The sequence below is a fragment of the Leptonychotes weddellii genome, chromosome 16, assembly GCF_054177405.1.
Source record: "Leptonychotes weddellii isolate Sample4059 chromosome 16, ASM5417740v2, whole genome shotgun sequence".
Lineage (NCBI taxonomy): Eukaryota > Metazoa > Chordata > Mammalia > Carnivora > Phocidae > Leptonychotes > Leptonychotes weddellii.
The window spans coordinates 22,277,387-22,293,346 of NC_138384.1; the positions used below are offsets into that span (position 1 = coordinate 22,277,387).

Consider the following 15,960-nt stretch of genomic DNA (forward strand, 5'->3'; position numbering starts at 1 on the left):
TCTAAGCCAGTGATAGAGCATGGTGGGGTTACTAAGGAATTACCTGATGATAAACTCCTTCAATGACTGATTTTAGCTTGAGGACTCCCCAGTGACTTGGCTAAAACTTTTTTAAAACTGTGAGGCAGTCTGAGATTTTTCCTGACACAATTACTCTCCTGTCTCTCTGCAATTTATTCTGAAAATTCTACCCACCTTCTCCAACTCCCACCCCCAATCAATCTGTTGCATGTCTAATCCTGTCCTGTTGTCCATTTCTCAGGAACCCAAACTAGTACATATAAGAATACTCAAGAGCCAGTTTAAGATGGTGATGTAGGAAGATCCTGCACTCACCTCCTCCCACAGACACACTGAATCTACAGCTACCTGTGGAACAATTTCCTCTAAAAAAAAAAAAAAAAAATCCTAAAAAAACCAGTGGAACAATTCCTTCAGATCTGGGAAATGAGCAAAAAAAAAGAAAAGAAACAACACATGGAAGCAGGTAGGAAAGGCAGAGACACACTCTCCCCAAACACTCCCTACCCTGCAAGCTGACCCACAATCAGGAGAGAACTCAAAACCTGGACCTTCTCCCCCAGGAGCAAAGGGTTCATACTCCAACATCAGACACCCCAACTTTTATACTTTCGCCTGAGAGATGAGCCCCCAAAATATCTAGTTTTGAAAACTAACAGGGCCTGCATCCAGAAGACCTGCAGGGCTGTAGCAAAGGGAGAAATGACTCTCAAAGGGCTCTTGCAGACTCACCTGCTCCAGGGCCCTGAGCAGAAGCAGTCTTTGAAAGGTACACAGACTTTATGTGAAAGAGGCTCAATGCTATTTTTAAAGCATCAGACCGAGAGGCAGGGGCATGATGGGATATTCTCCAGGGACTGAGGCTGGTAGACACTGTCCCTCAGTCTTGTGGGGCAGCAGATGCCAACTTTTATCCCCACTCCCCCCACACCACAGTGGGTTCCATCTTTATTATGCTCTAGCCATCAGATGCTATCTTCACACTTTTTCTTAGCCTTGCTGAAGCTGGAGGGTATCATCTTTTTCTTTTTTTTTTATCTTTTTAATCTTTTTTTGTTTTTCCTTTTAATTTCTTTTTTCAGCAGGTGCCATTTTTGCAGTGTTCCTCTGCCTCGTTCCCAATCGCCAGTATCTCCCAGAGGGGAGCTTCTATGCACACATCTACAGCCCAGGTTTCACAGCTTGATGCCTGACTGTGGAGGCCAGGGGGGCCTGAGCTCCTGGGTAGTCTGCCAAATATAGTTCTTGGCAGACTACCCCTCCCGGGGCAGACCCCCAGCTGCACACCCCCGGTCGTTCTGAGGAAGAGACCTGTTGGCTCGTCCAGGGGCTGTGGTCTGAGGTGCCGGCTCTGCTTTGACCCACTTCCAAGGGCCCAAGAGCTGCTCACAGGGAACAGAGGCTGGTGGACACAGTTTTTATGCTCTCCCCTCTGTCTCGCTCCTGCTCACTGATAATATGCACATCGGGCATTTTACTGCAAAAGTGCTAATACCTATAAGTTAAATAATCATTGCAGTATGTCTCAAAATAAGTTGCAGGAGATATATACGTACTGCTTGTTATTTGACCTAAAATAAGTGGAAATATTCATAACACTCAAAAAGTTGAGGAAATGTGACAAACATCATTGAATAAGTTTATTTAGTCTGTGAGAGGTTGTTGAGAGTCCTACAATAATGTGCATCTTGAATCACTACAAAGGGGATTTGATATACATTGATAATGGAACACTTTCTTAAAATATTCAGCCCATAATTTAATCAAAACCATGTATTAATTATTTAATATGGGTCAAGGCATTTCCGAGGATTAGCATTCCACAAAACATACTTTTCGAAACAATGTTAAAGTAACATTTCATAAAAGCCAACATTCTTTTTATGTCTTCTAAGTATGTCATACTTATAGTAATACATTTACTTTTTCATGTATAGATATGCGCTTACACATCAAATTAACAGTTTTATCCTTATTCTCCTCACATTCTTCCTCTCCCCACAATCCAACCAAGTTCCTTGGATGTAGTAAGAGCTTGGTAAATATTTCCTTCCAAGGAGTGACCTCATTTTAATTCCTAACAGGTCTGGTTTGTCATTGTAAAACTGACATTACAAAATAATAAAGCGATCCAGGAAACACAGCATTCTTAAGAAATGTGTTACTTCTTCCAACTCTTCATGTAGTTTCTTACGTACCTGGTGATTGGTAAAAGCAGAGACGGCCAAGCTGCAGGGAGTTCAGAGTCTTCCTCTGGCATTGCAAACACGGCACAATAAATCTCACAAAAGCTTTAAATATGTACCTGATGTTAATAAAGACATACATGATTTAAATAAATCCCATGGTTTAAGTAGATATATCAGAAAATCCGTGCAGGAGCATATCATGAAATATTTGCTTTCACAGGTCCGAATTACAAATGGTAATCCATGAAAAACAAGGGCACGCTATGAATGCAACTTCTGTATTGACTTTCGATACCTATTCACTCTGGCTTCCTTTCTTTATACATCTATCATTTATACTATTTACATAACTGAACCGAGACACACTCTAGAAAGCATAGATTAACATTGCCTCTATTACCCAGATCACTGTACCTTTAACCCATTTAAAACTTGAATATGTAAAAATAAATTTAACAGAACCAAACACTTTCCTATTAAAGGGATTTAATTACTGCAGCAATATGGTATTTATTTGTCCCAGTAACCATTAGGAGATAATAGATACTTCTTTTGCTAACATAGCATGAACACACTGAATAAATGACATTTAGAAAGTAATTAACATCATTTCCACACTTAATGTCTTTTCACATATCATGAAGATCATGCCTCTTGATCTACCCTCATGATGTGTGACATCCTTATTTTACAACAGATGTACCATTGCTTCACAACTGTCTTCTGTTATCACACTTTTACAGTTCAAATTATTCATATCACAAATGCAGAGGCATGAGACAGGGCTATAGAAAGAACTATTTATGAGAGTGTATCGTGGAGGTTATAAATCAATCCCATCACATTTTTACTTAAGACCCAGGAATGCCATTGTGGCCAGGAATCAGATTAATTTACCCCTCAATTTTGATATTTATTTTAAAACAAACAATATCACCATTACAAAAAACTAGTCATTTCTCAATTTCATATCCAATTTCACATGTTACTGTCTTGTTCCTTTTGAATAATTTACAAGAATTCTATTTTCTTCTAATGACAGAACCTGCAATTTTCCCTGTTTGATAAAATCATTCAATATTAACTATTTTTGGCCAGGGATCTTTTAATTACCTTCTGTTCTTTTAATAATTTATTTTCTAATTGAATCTTTTGGTCACAGCTGAAAGAGAAACTGAACTTGCCTTGCTCTACAAATTCCTAATAATCTATAAACAGTTGGCCAAAGCTCTACTCATGGAAGTTCTATTTCAATTGCCAGATTGGTTTTCTGTATTACACATATGTCAGAGCTGTGTTTCTTCATTCACTTATTTCACTCATTTAACAACTGTGGGTGATACTGTGAATCCATTGATTGTAGGTGCCTGATACAACGTAGTAAACAAAACACACTAGCTTCCTACCCTCATGAGGCTTATATTTGGGAGATATAAAAATATAATTACTACTTGGAATAAATTCACAGGAAAAAAAAAATCAGAGCATGAAAATAAACAGGAGTGGCCTGTTTAGATTAAAGCAGTCAGGTGCAACTTCTCCAAGCTGGTGACATCCCAAAGAGAACAGTGTGAAATGCCTGGGGTGAAAAAGAGTGTGTTGTTTTCAAAGAGTGTGAAGGATCCCAGTGTGCTTTGAGAGCAGTGAGTAAGGAGCATGGTGGCAGGAAATTAAGCTAAAGAGGGAGCATGGGCCAGAACACAAGGGTCTTATAATGCCCACCGTAGCTTATTCAGAGAAGATTTAAAGGAATTACCTCAGGAGCCTTAGTTTTCCAACCCTTTGAATTACGTTCTGTCCCTTGCTGCTTTACCATTGTTACTCCTGGATTAAGTGGTGTTTGTGAATGGATTCTAAACAGCATTCTACCCGTGCGAACACTATGATTTGGAGATAAGAATGTTATTACAATAGGCGGTAATCTGGTGGGATACTTGAAGCTCTGTCCTTCATGTTAACCCAGGGTATGTCAGAACATTGTAGCTATGGCATAACCACTTCTCTTTCCACTTAAAAAGAAAATGATAATATTTGCCTTGGAAAAATGTTTATTAATGTAAGGTTTACATTTAAGAATCCTATACTTTGGTATCTATACACACATTCGTGTACATATGTATAATTCTTATGTGGGGAATAGACAGACATGTTGGTATAAATAGGTTGCTGTGAAGATAAATTAAGATTACATATGTATCTTTATACATATCTTTTTGTATCTTTATTTGTATCTTATTCGTCTCTTACATAAGGCAGTAAATTTATTTTATTTCTCCTTCAGCCATATAAAAATGGATTCTATCAAATTAGTATCAAGTCTCACATGTAACTTACTTTATGCATAGGAGATTTTTATAACAGCATTGTAAAACAACCATTTTTTTCCTCACCTATCTCTTGACTATCATCTAAGGCAATGGTTCTCAACCTTGGTTGCTCATGAGAACCACCTGGAGAGCTTTTAAAATCCCTATGACCAGGCCTCTCCTGAGATCAATCAAATCATGATCTCAAGGGCAGGGACTCTGGCATGTCTATTTTGAAAGCTCCCCAGGTGCTTTCAATGGGCAGCCAAAGTTGAGAACCCCTGTTCCAGGGTTGGTATGGTGATGCAGGGCTATCTTTAAAAAAAATGCATAGGGGTGCCTGGGTGGCTCCGTCGTTAAGCCTCTGCCTTCGGCTCAGGTCATGATCCCAGGGTCCTGGGATCAGGCCCCGCATCGGGCTCCCTGCTCCGCGGGAAGCCTGCTTCTCCCTCTCCCACTCCCCCTGCTTGTGTTCCCTCTCTCGCTGTGTCTCTCTCTGTCAAATAAATAAAATCTTTAAAAAAAAAAATGCATATACTCGGCTTTTCAAAATATGGATTTTCTTTTGAAATCCTACTCTGCTTTCAAATCTCAAAAGAATTGACAGCTGTGTTGTGCAGCCTTCCTAGTTGAGATAGCCTTTACTAGTCAATATATTCTGTGCATATCTTTATTATAGCTTTTAGAGAAACAGTCATCTATAATGGAAGGGAAAAATGAAATACTGCACTCTGCTTCTAGAGGTAAGTTTCTTGAAGGCAGGGAGATAGATGGATGGATGGAAAGACAGATATAGGTAAAGATATATAATCAGTGCAAGCAAATGTAGTTTGACATTCTCTGGGAATTAAATTAAGTGGAATTTGAATATAGTAAACATATTAAAGAAATCCATAAATGTCCCCAAAATAGTAATGAAAAAACTTTGTCTCTTAAACATAATGGTGCTCAATAAATGTTTGATGATAATTTTTATGCCATCATTACAGTTTGGAAACATTTTGTTGCATATTAAACCCTAGAAATTATAACATATTCATTGTTTCAGAATAATGGTCAGGAGAGGGAAAATAGGCTTTATAAAATAAACATAATTATACAATGGAATATTACCCAGCCATAAAAAAAAATGGAATCTCACCATTTGAAATGACATCGTTGGAGCTAGAGAGTATTATGCTAAGTGAAATATGTCGGTCAGAGAAAGACAAATACCATATGATTTCACTCATAGGTGGAATTTAAGAAACAAAACAAATGAGCAAAGGGGAAAAAAAAGAAAGAGGGTGGGAAACCAAGAAACAGACTCTTAACTATAGAGAACACACTGTTGGTTACCATCAGGGAGGTGGGAGGAAGGGTTGAATAGGTGATGGGGATTAAAGCGTGCACTTGTCACGCACTGGCTGATGTTTGAAAGTGTTGAATCACTATATTGCACACCTGAAACTAATATAACACTATGTTAACTACCTGGAATTTAAATAAAAACTTAAAAAAAGAGAGACTGGAGGGACGCCCGGGTGACTCAGTCAGTTAAGCGTCTGCCTTCGGCTCAGGTCATGATCCTGGAGTTCTGTGATTGAATCCTGAATTGGGCTCCTTGCTCAGTGGGGAGCCTGCTTTTCCCTCTGCTTGTGCTCTTTCTCTCTTTCTCTGACAAATAAATAAATAAATAAAATCTTTTTTAAAAAAAGAGAGAGACTGGAGAAAGTAGGGGTGACTTTTTGAAGAGAAAATGGTGTGTGTAATTTAATTGGGAAATATAGACTCTAGTTTGGAGTCTGACAAACACTTGCTGGTTATTTTCTCTTTCTGCACCTCAGTTTCCTCCTCTACGTTTATGCTTTTATGAGACTTATAATTGAAGTCCTAAAACCATATTTTCCACATCTTTGGAAAAAAAAAACTTTATTAGTATTGTTCCTGTGCAACTGTAGTTGTGTAACGACAGATGCAAGTCAATGACTAAACCTCCTTTCCCAGGTATTCTGTCATTGGTGACTCAGAAAAAAGGCTGAGAGGACTATGCCTTGAAGTTTGTAACTGGTAGGAAAGTCACAGAGGAGGTAGGTGGGAAATGTCAATAACAATGCCGTCAAATAATTCCATTCACCCAGTCACTACTGTGAAGACTTCAGTATTCTGAAGATACAAAAATATTGCTAAGATTTAAAAGCGAAGAAATTGCAAAGGCATCAGGAATCTACATGTGTGGATCTCACCATTATTTTTATTTATTTGTTTTTTTTATTACGTTATGTTAGTCACCATACAATACATCATTAGTTTTTGACGTGGTGATCCACGATCCATTGTTTTCGTATAACACCCAGTGCTCCATGCAGTACATGCCCTCCTTAATACCCATCACTGGGCTAACCCATCCCCCCAACCCCCTCCCCTCTAAAACCCTGTTTTTTCTCAGAGTCCATAGTCTCTCATGGTTCATCTCTCCCTCTGATGTCCCCCCCACCCTTCATTTTTCCCTTCCTTCTTCTAATGTCCTCCATGCTATTCCTTATGTTCCACAAATAAGTGAAACCATAGGATAATTGACTTTCTCTGCTTGGCTTATTTCACTTAGCATAATCTCCTCCAGTCCCATCCATGTTGATGTAAAAGTTGGGTATTTATCCTTTCTGATGGCTGAGTAATATTCCATTGTATATATGGACCACATCTTCTTTATCTATTCATCTGTTGAAGGGCATCATTATTATTTTTTAAATAAATAGTTTATATGCAGTGGTGCATGCCTATTGAGCACTTGGTATTTGGCTAGTTCAACTGAGGGACTAAATTTTTAATTTCATGTAATTTTAATTAAATTAAAATATCCACACATAGCTAGTGCGGCCGCATTGGGGAATGCAGGATTAGATTCTAGCCTCAACAGGAACTCCTTCGGGAATGGAGAGGTCACCACAGAGGAAACACTCCATTGCTGGACACCTGTAGTCATCTTCCTTGTTTTGAAAGCCAAAATGTAAGTCTTTTCATAGTTACTTCAAATTACTTTTAGCACTATCCTCTGGAACCACATAAAGAAAGTCAAATCCTTCTTTGATGTTACAGCTCTCCAAATTAATTTCTTTTTTTTTTTTTAAAGATTTTTTTTTTTTTTTATTCATGAGAGACAGAGCGAGAGAGAAAAGCAGAGAGAAAGAAAAGCAAGCTCCCAAGGAGCAGGGAGCCCGATGCGGGTCTCGATCCCAGGACCCTGAGATCATGACCTGAGCCGAAGGCAGACGCTCAACTGTCTGAGCCACCCAGGTGCCCTCTCCAAATTAATTTCTTAATCTAGTATTTTATTCTACAGTCCAAGTAGTCTCTTTTTCATCGAACATTTCTCTAAATCTATGCTCAGCTCTAGCCTAGTAGACTCTAGCTTCTAATTAGGTGGGTATGGATTTGGAAACCCAGCTGCTCCATTTGCTTACAATATGTTCTTGGAAACTGAAACCCTTTTTATACAACAGGTATAATCATAATAACTATCTCACATTTTGTAAATAAGGAATAATAAATATACCATCACACTGACTGGTATGTCATGAAATTTTAGCTCTGTCCTACTTATAGTAGTTTCCAGTTCTGTCTCATTGGTCTCTATCCCTCTTAAAGTCTGATATACAAGTTTGAATTCAGTGTTCCCTATGTACTTTTATAAGAATTTGACCATAGGCACAAATCATAACTTTCTAAATATTTGACCTCATACATTGACATTATTTTAGAAAAAGTTGTTTAACTGTTCTTTCCCCCCCGTGAAAGAGACAAAAGGAATTGCCTTGGTCACAAGTTTGTTTCTAAACTTTCACTGAGAAAAGGCATTGCAGGATTTATTGAAGTCATCTTATCTAATGCATTCTTGAGTTACTTGTTCCTGGCTGCAATAATTTGTTATCTACAGGATTCCCAATGTTACTGTGGGGGAAAAAAAAAAGCAGTTTTATGTCAATACACCACAGACAGCTTATTCACTTGCCCCCCAGAAATTGTTCATTACTTTTAAGAGGAGAGAACGGCTGACAAACGGATAGGTTTCCACAGATGGTCTTTTTTTTTTTTAAGTTTTTTTTTTTTTTCATTTGGCAGGGAGAGACACAGTGAGAGAGGGAACACAAGCAGGGGGAGTGGGAGAGGGAGAAGCAGGCTTTCTGCTGAGCAGAGAGCCCGACGCGGGGCTCGATCCCAGGACTCTGAGATCATGACCTGAGCCGAAGGCAGACGCTTAACTGACTGAGCCACCCAGGAGCCCCCAGATGGTCTTTTTAAAACTACAAACTGCCCCACCTGGACACAAAAGTACACATCAAAAAAGGGAACAATGGAATTCTTTTGAAGTGAAGGACAAGCATATACTTTAAGCAACATTTGTGAAATCGCTGCTAAGTTTAAACATGTTAAGTAGGTAGAGATAGATTCATCGATCGATCTATAGATAGGCAGACCAACATAATATTTATGTGAGGAGGTATGCTACACTCCCCAAAACAATGCCTGAGTTTTCTAATTTATACAAATAGAAACTGGGGGGGACATGTGTGTTAATGGATACTGAGGGTGTGGGATAATAATGGAAAGAACATAAAGATGTTTTTCTCCACCAAATTACCTTTGCACTTTTGTGCAAAATTAATTGAACAAATATTTATGGCTCTGTATCTGGACCATAGTATGTGCCATTGATTTGTCTATCTTGACACTAATACCACCTTTTGTTAACTTCTGTCACTTTATACTATGTCTCCAACTGAGGGACTATTAAGGCCCCCAAATTTGTTGTTCTTATGTGAAGTTGGATTCCATAGTCTATGTTATTTGCATTTCTGTATGAAATTTAGAAACAGCTTTTCATTTTCTTCAAAAACACTACTGGGTTTTTGACTGAAAGTGTGCTGACTCAATAATTAGTTTAAGGACAATTGACATATTATCAATATTGAGTCTTCTGATCTGTGAATATGGTATCCTGTATTGAGTTGTTCTTTTCTCTCTCAAAAATGTTCTGTAGTGTTCAATGTACTAGAAATGCATGTGATTTGTCAGTTTTACTGCTGACTATTTCATATATTTAATATGATTGCAAAGGCAATTGTTATTTTAAATGACTGATATTTCTTTACCAGTATAAGGAAATATGGTGGATTTTTGTATATTTATCTTACAGACTACAATGCTGCTAAATTCACTAATTAGTCCTAAAATTTGCTTTGGAATTAGTCCTAAATTTCCTTGGAATTTTCTCATTAGATGATTATGCTATCTGCTAATAAAAACAAGTGTATTTCTTCCTTTCCAGTCTTTACAATTTTTATTTTTTTTTATTTTTTTATTTTTTATTTTTATTTTTTTTAAGATTTTATTTATTTGCGAGAGAGACAATGAGAGAGAGACAGAGAGCATGAGAGGGAGGAGGGTCAGAGGGAGAAGCAGACTCCCTGCTGAGCAGGGAGCCTGATGCGGGACTCGATCCCGGGACTACAGGATCATGACCTGAGCCGAAGGCAGTCACTTAACCAACTGAGCCACCCAGGTGCCCTACAATTTTTATTTTTTTATCTTATTCTACTGACTAGAATCTGAGTACAATGTTGAACAGAAGTGGTGAAAGTTCAATCTTGCTTTGTTGCTGATCTTAAGACCAAAGTATTCAGTCCTTCACTATTAAAGAACGAAGTTATCTGTAGGTAGTTTTCAGAATGTACTTTGTATGGTTCAGGAGATTCTTTATTATTCCTAGGTTATTGAAATGTTGTCAGAAACAGATGTTAGATTTTACCAAATGTTTTTCTGCATCAATTGAGATGATTATATGATTTCATTTTTGTCTCCATTATTGACTTATTAGCTATATTTCTATTTTGTTTTATTTTACTGTTTGACTTGGGGCTTATAATATGTATATTTAAATGATCCAGGGGCGCCTGGGTGGCTCAGTCGTTAAGCGTCTGCCTTCGGCTCAGGTCATGATCCCAGGGTCCTGGGATCGAGCCCCACATCGGGCTCCCTGCTCCGTGGGAAGCCTGCTTCTCCCTCTCCCACTCCCCCTGCTTGTGTTCCCTCTCTCGCTGTGTCTCTCTCTGTCAAATAAATAAATAAAAATCTTTAAAAAAAAAAAATGATCTGAGTCTACTTTTTAGTACAAGTATACCACTTCATATCCAGTATAAGGACCTTATAAGAATATACCCATATCTCTACTGTCCCTCCTAAGTTTTATACTACTGTTGTCATACATGTTAGGACATAATATGTTATAAACATCATGCAATATTATCACTAGTTTTGCTTTAAAGAGTCAATTATCCTTTAAATAAACTTAAATAATAAAAAAAATTTAAAAACTTAAATAATACAAGTCTCATCATTTACCCATGTAGTTCTCATCTCTTACGCTCTTCATTTATTTGTGTATATCCAGATTTCCATCTGATATCATATCATATCTGTCTACCTGAAGGATATGGTATACTTTCTCTTGCAGTGCAGGGCTGCTTGTAATAATTTTTTTCTAGGTCTGAAATGTCTTTGTTTATCTTAATTTCTTAAATATGTTTTCTCAGGCTTTAGAATTTTAGGTTGGCAGGGGTGTGTGTGTGTGTGTGTGTGTGTGTGTGTGTGTTTTCCTTCAGTATTATAAAAATGTTGCTCCATTTTTTTTTTTTTTTGACCTGCGTTGTTTCTAGCAAGCAGTATGCTATTATTCTTCTCTTGGTTCCCTTCTGTGCATTGTGTCTCTTTTCTCTGGTTTTCCCTTTACACTGGTTTGCAGCAATGTGTTTACAATGTGCATTTGTGTGGTTTTCTTCATGTTTCTTATTTCATTGATTATCTTTAATCTATGGATTTATAGTTTTCATCAAATCTCAAATTTTTTCAGCTACTAGTTCTGCATTTTTTTAAATGTTTTCCTGCCCTTTCCTCTTCTCCAGGAATGCCAATTGCACATAGAGTAGAACATGTGAGGTTGTCCCACAGCTCACTGATGCTCTCAGCTCATTTAGATAATTTCTAGTCCTATGTCTTTAATTTCAGTAATTTTTTTCCTGCAATGTCTAATCTGCCCTTAAACCATTCCTTGTATTTTCATCTCAGATATTTTAATTTTCACCTTTAGAAGTTTTATTTGGGTCATTTTATATCTATCTATCTATCTATCTATCTATCTATCTATCTATCTATCTATTTATCATCTAACTATTTCCTCTATCTTCTTAAACATATGGAATATAGTTATGTTAGTTGGTTCCATGTCTTTTTCTGTGAAATATATCATCTGTCATTTCTGGGTCAGTTTTAATTAAATTTTCTCCTCATCATGAGTTATAGTTTCTTGAAGGTTTCTTGATAGCTTCTTGATATTTTTAATGCCTGGAAATTTTCATTGGATTCCAGACACTACACATTTTACTTTTGTGATATGGTGGATATTACTGTATTTCTTAAAAATAGTATTTTCTTTTTGTCTGGGATGCAGTTAAGATGCGGGGAAATTGTATTATCCTATCAGGTATTGCTTTTAAACTTTGTTGGGATAACAACAGCATTTGTTCTAGAATTAACTTGCTTCATTAACTGAGTCAAAACCCTTCTGCATATGTTTCCCAACGTGCCACACTTATAAGGGATTCTACTCAGCCTTGTAAGAATATAAGATATTTCTAGCTTTCTGTGAGCTTCAAGGATCTTTTCCTCTAATACTTTCAGGTTATTCTTTCCATGGCCTTCCGCCATTTCTACACAAGCATTCATTGCTTGATATCCGGTAAGACTTGAGGGAGATATTAACTGCAAATATTTACCATTCTCTCTAAAGTGTAGCTTTTTCTTCTCTGGGATTTTCTGTGCATTCTAGTCATCTCGGGCCTCCCTGGCTTTTCTATTTTTTTTTTCTCATGCTAATTGCATATTGATGTATTTATTTCATATATGTATACATGTGTATATAAATAAAAAATAGTGTTGTCTCATGGTATGAATAAATCCAGTCATTGAGTAACATTTACACACAATGCAAAGTCTTACTTACTGAAACTGAACTATTAAATATCCTAAAAAGAAAACATTTTTTTTTTTAAAGATTTTATTTATTTATTTGACAGAGAGATACAGCGAGAGAGGGAACAGAAGCAGGGGGAGTGGGAGAGGGAGAAGCAGGCTTCCCGCTGAGCAGGGTACCCGATGTGGGGCTTGATCCCAGAACCCTGGGATCACGACCTGAGCCGAAGGCAGACGCTTAACGACTGAGCCACCCAGGTGCCCCGAAAACATTTTTTTTTAAAAAGAGGACACATAAGATAGCTGGTGAGGAATGTCTAAAATTACAATATATGTCCCTACATTTGCATCAGGAAACCTATACTGACAGAAAATGTAGCTGAGTATATTTTTACATAATCACATCATCTGTCAACCTAACAAATTTATAACAGTATTATTCTCATGCAGCTAAATAACTGCAACTTTGAGTATCAGCCAGTCTCTTGTGATCAGTACTAATATCTGTATTATACTTTTAAATCCAGTTGTAATGGAATTTCAAACTGCCTCAGCATCAGAAATTTCTGCCCTTTCCACTACATAAACTATGCTGTGGGTTTGCTTAGAAACTCTTTGTTGAAGAATCGTCTTGCTTCAACATTACTAAGGGAAACAGAGCAGCGAGATGGATTCTGTCTTCTGTATTCAATGCTTTCAACTATGGTATTCTTTATCACATCAATGTTGTTCAGGGTATTGAAGTGCATGAGATCATGCAGCCTTTTGAATGCTTGATTTGGATACTGAAAGTTAAAGGTTGAAAATGGTGATTCGGGGTCATCAAAAATATCAAAATCAGCTATCTCTTTCTCTTCTTTAGTTTATCTCGGAACACCTGGAGCCTTGTACTTTCTGAAGTTGATGTTGGCCAGAACAAAGCGGATGATACTTGGGCAGTCTTTCTCCATATCAGGATTCTTGGGTTTAAAGACATAGCACTCTTTCAGTCCTTCTTGATCAAACACTTGAGGATCAATCTTTGGAAAGGGGAGCTTGTTCATTTTGGCCCACTTTTCTGCAAGTAGAAGTTCCTTGAACGGAGGACTAGAGTCACTTGGTCTTGGAGAAAAGTCAAAGGAGATAATGAGATCAACTCCCTCTGAGGTCTCAGGGTCAAGGGGTATGGCAGGTTAAACGTGAGGCCACTGTCCACGACATGAATCTTTTTACTTTTGACATCCAGAGGCTCATATATTTGCTCAAACTCATCAGGATCTGCTACAGCTGTATCCAGTTCATCTTCATCCAACGATTCCTGTCATAAAGTCTTTCAGAGGAGACATTGGATAGGATGTATTGAGATTCAAGCCCAGCATGAAGCTGTGAACCTTCCCAGCATGTCCTTCTCTGGTATTGAATAAAGTTGAATCACTCACCAAAGCCATTATCATACGATGGACCCAACTTGCTTGATTATCATTGTGATATTCCCTTTTAGCATCTTCATTTTCAGTGCCTTTGGGTTCTTGTGATTCATCATCGCTATCTCAGCTGTCATTACTCACAATATGCTCTGCTGTAATATTCTCTAATTCTTCCTCCATTGTGGAACTTTTATCTTGTGAGCCAGAAACTCCCAAGACTCTGTTGAACAGTATAGAAAAGGCACTGCCCCAGACACCCATTAAGAAATGCAAGGGATTTTCTTCATATTTCTTCACAACTGTTCCCATAAAAAATTTGCTTCCAAATAAGTCAGGAGCCATAAAATACCATATTTAGCCATGCCAATCTCATATGGGCTAAATTCAACCCAATCTGCAAACATTAGCTCTGAAACATCAAGTTTGACATGGAGACAGGTGAAGAGAGGTAAAGGGCATTGAGCAGAATTGACTTTTTCCTTCAAAACTACTCAAGGTAGTGTTCATTCTATTGTGAATTAATGTTTCTCCTATTAACATCCCAAAGATACCGGTAAAGGTGACAGGTGGTCCGGAGCTTTTCTTCTTCCATAGAGACCTGACATATCTTTTAACTTTCTGTGAGAAGTAAAAGGGGGTTGTCGCTAACATTTTTCATTAGCTCTTCATTAATCTCCTCTGGCCCTTTCTCTGGAAAATCAGGGTGAGACTATAGGGTTGACATGTACCATGTGGAGCCAGAAAGACCAGCAATGTAGGTAGCACAATCTAAAATTCCCGCTTCAGGGGCGCCTGGGTGGCTCAGTCGTTAAGCGTCTGCCTTCGGCTCAGGTCATGATCCCAGGGTCCTGGGATCGAGCCCCACAGCAGGCTCCCTCCCTCTCCCACCTCCCCTGCTTATGTTCCCTCTTTTGCTGTGTCTTTCTCTGTCAAATAAACAAATAAAAATCTTTAAAAAAAATAAAAAAATAAAAAAAATAAAATTCCCGCTTCATACAGTGCCTTGATCACACGCTTCATTTCTTCATATTAGGAATTTCTCTGGGTTCTCCCTGGGTTCTCCTTCTCTGAGACATGGCCTGGATACTCACCTCAGTCAGTAAACTGACTATTTCAAGACTCAGTTTGCTTGTCTCCCGATACTCAAAGAACACGACACTGTCCTTCACTGCCCTTTTTTTTTTTAAAGATTTTATTTATTTATTTCAGAGAGAGAGAATGAGAGAGAGCACATGAGAGGGGGGAGGGGCAGAGGGAGAAGCAGACTCCCCGCCAAGCAGGGATCCCGATGCGGGACTCGATCCCAGGACTCCAGGATCATGACCTGAGCCGAAGGCAGTCGCTTAACCAACTGAGCCACCCAGGCGCCCCTGCCCTTTTTTTTTTTTTTGAGGAATATGTTTTAACTTATGTTTAATATTAAGCCAAAGTCCAGCCCCCAGATAATTTCAGCAATATCTGGGGATCCCTCTCTTTCAAGTATTAAAAGATGATATTAAATTAGTTTCAAAAGGGAATATCTAATTAAAAAATATTATGTATTTCCAAATAGTTTATTGATTTCCAAGCCCATGTGCTATTCCTACATTTTCATGTGACATTTAACATTATTATTACTGTTACATTATAAATTATTTTTCAGCTCCACTGAGGCATAATTGACAAATAAAAATATATATATATATATTTAAGATATACAACATGATGTTTTGATATAGTTACACATTGTGAAGTGATCACCATAATCAATCTAATTAGCATAACCATCATCTCTAATCTTATGTAATTGTTTTGTATGATTTAGTTTTATCTAAATATATATAATCTGGTTGCTTTTTAATCGGGGTATAGTAAATTGGATTCCTATTACTCCAATTTGTTCAGAAGAGAAGTACTTATGGTTTTTATAGAAAGAAGAGTGAAAGGACTGTGGTTCAAACCAACACTAAGGTATTACCTGAAAAAAAAAAAACTATTCAATCTCAATAAAACAATCTAAATAAAGACTTGTAGAAATTGAAGAAATACCAG

At 37.6% G+C, this 15,960-nt stretch overlaps 1 pseudogene; it reads right to left on the bottom strand.

The window, feature by feature from the left end:
• Window positions 1–12,962: 12,962 nt before the first annotated feature.
• On the bottom strand, window positions 12,963–14,716 carry LOC102734529 (cytosolic phospholipase A2 pseudogene; annotated as a pseudogene).
• Window positions 14,717–15,960: the final 1,244 nt, after the last annotated feature.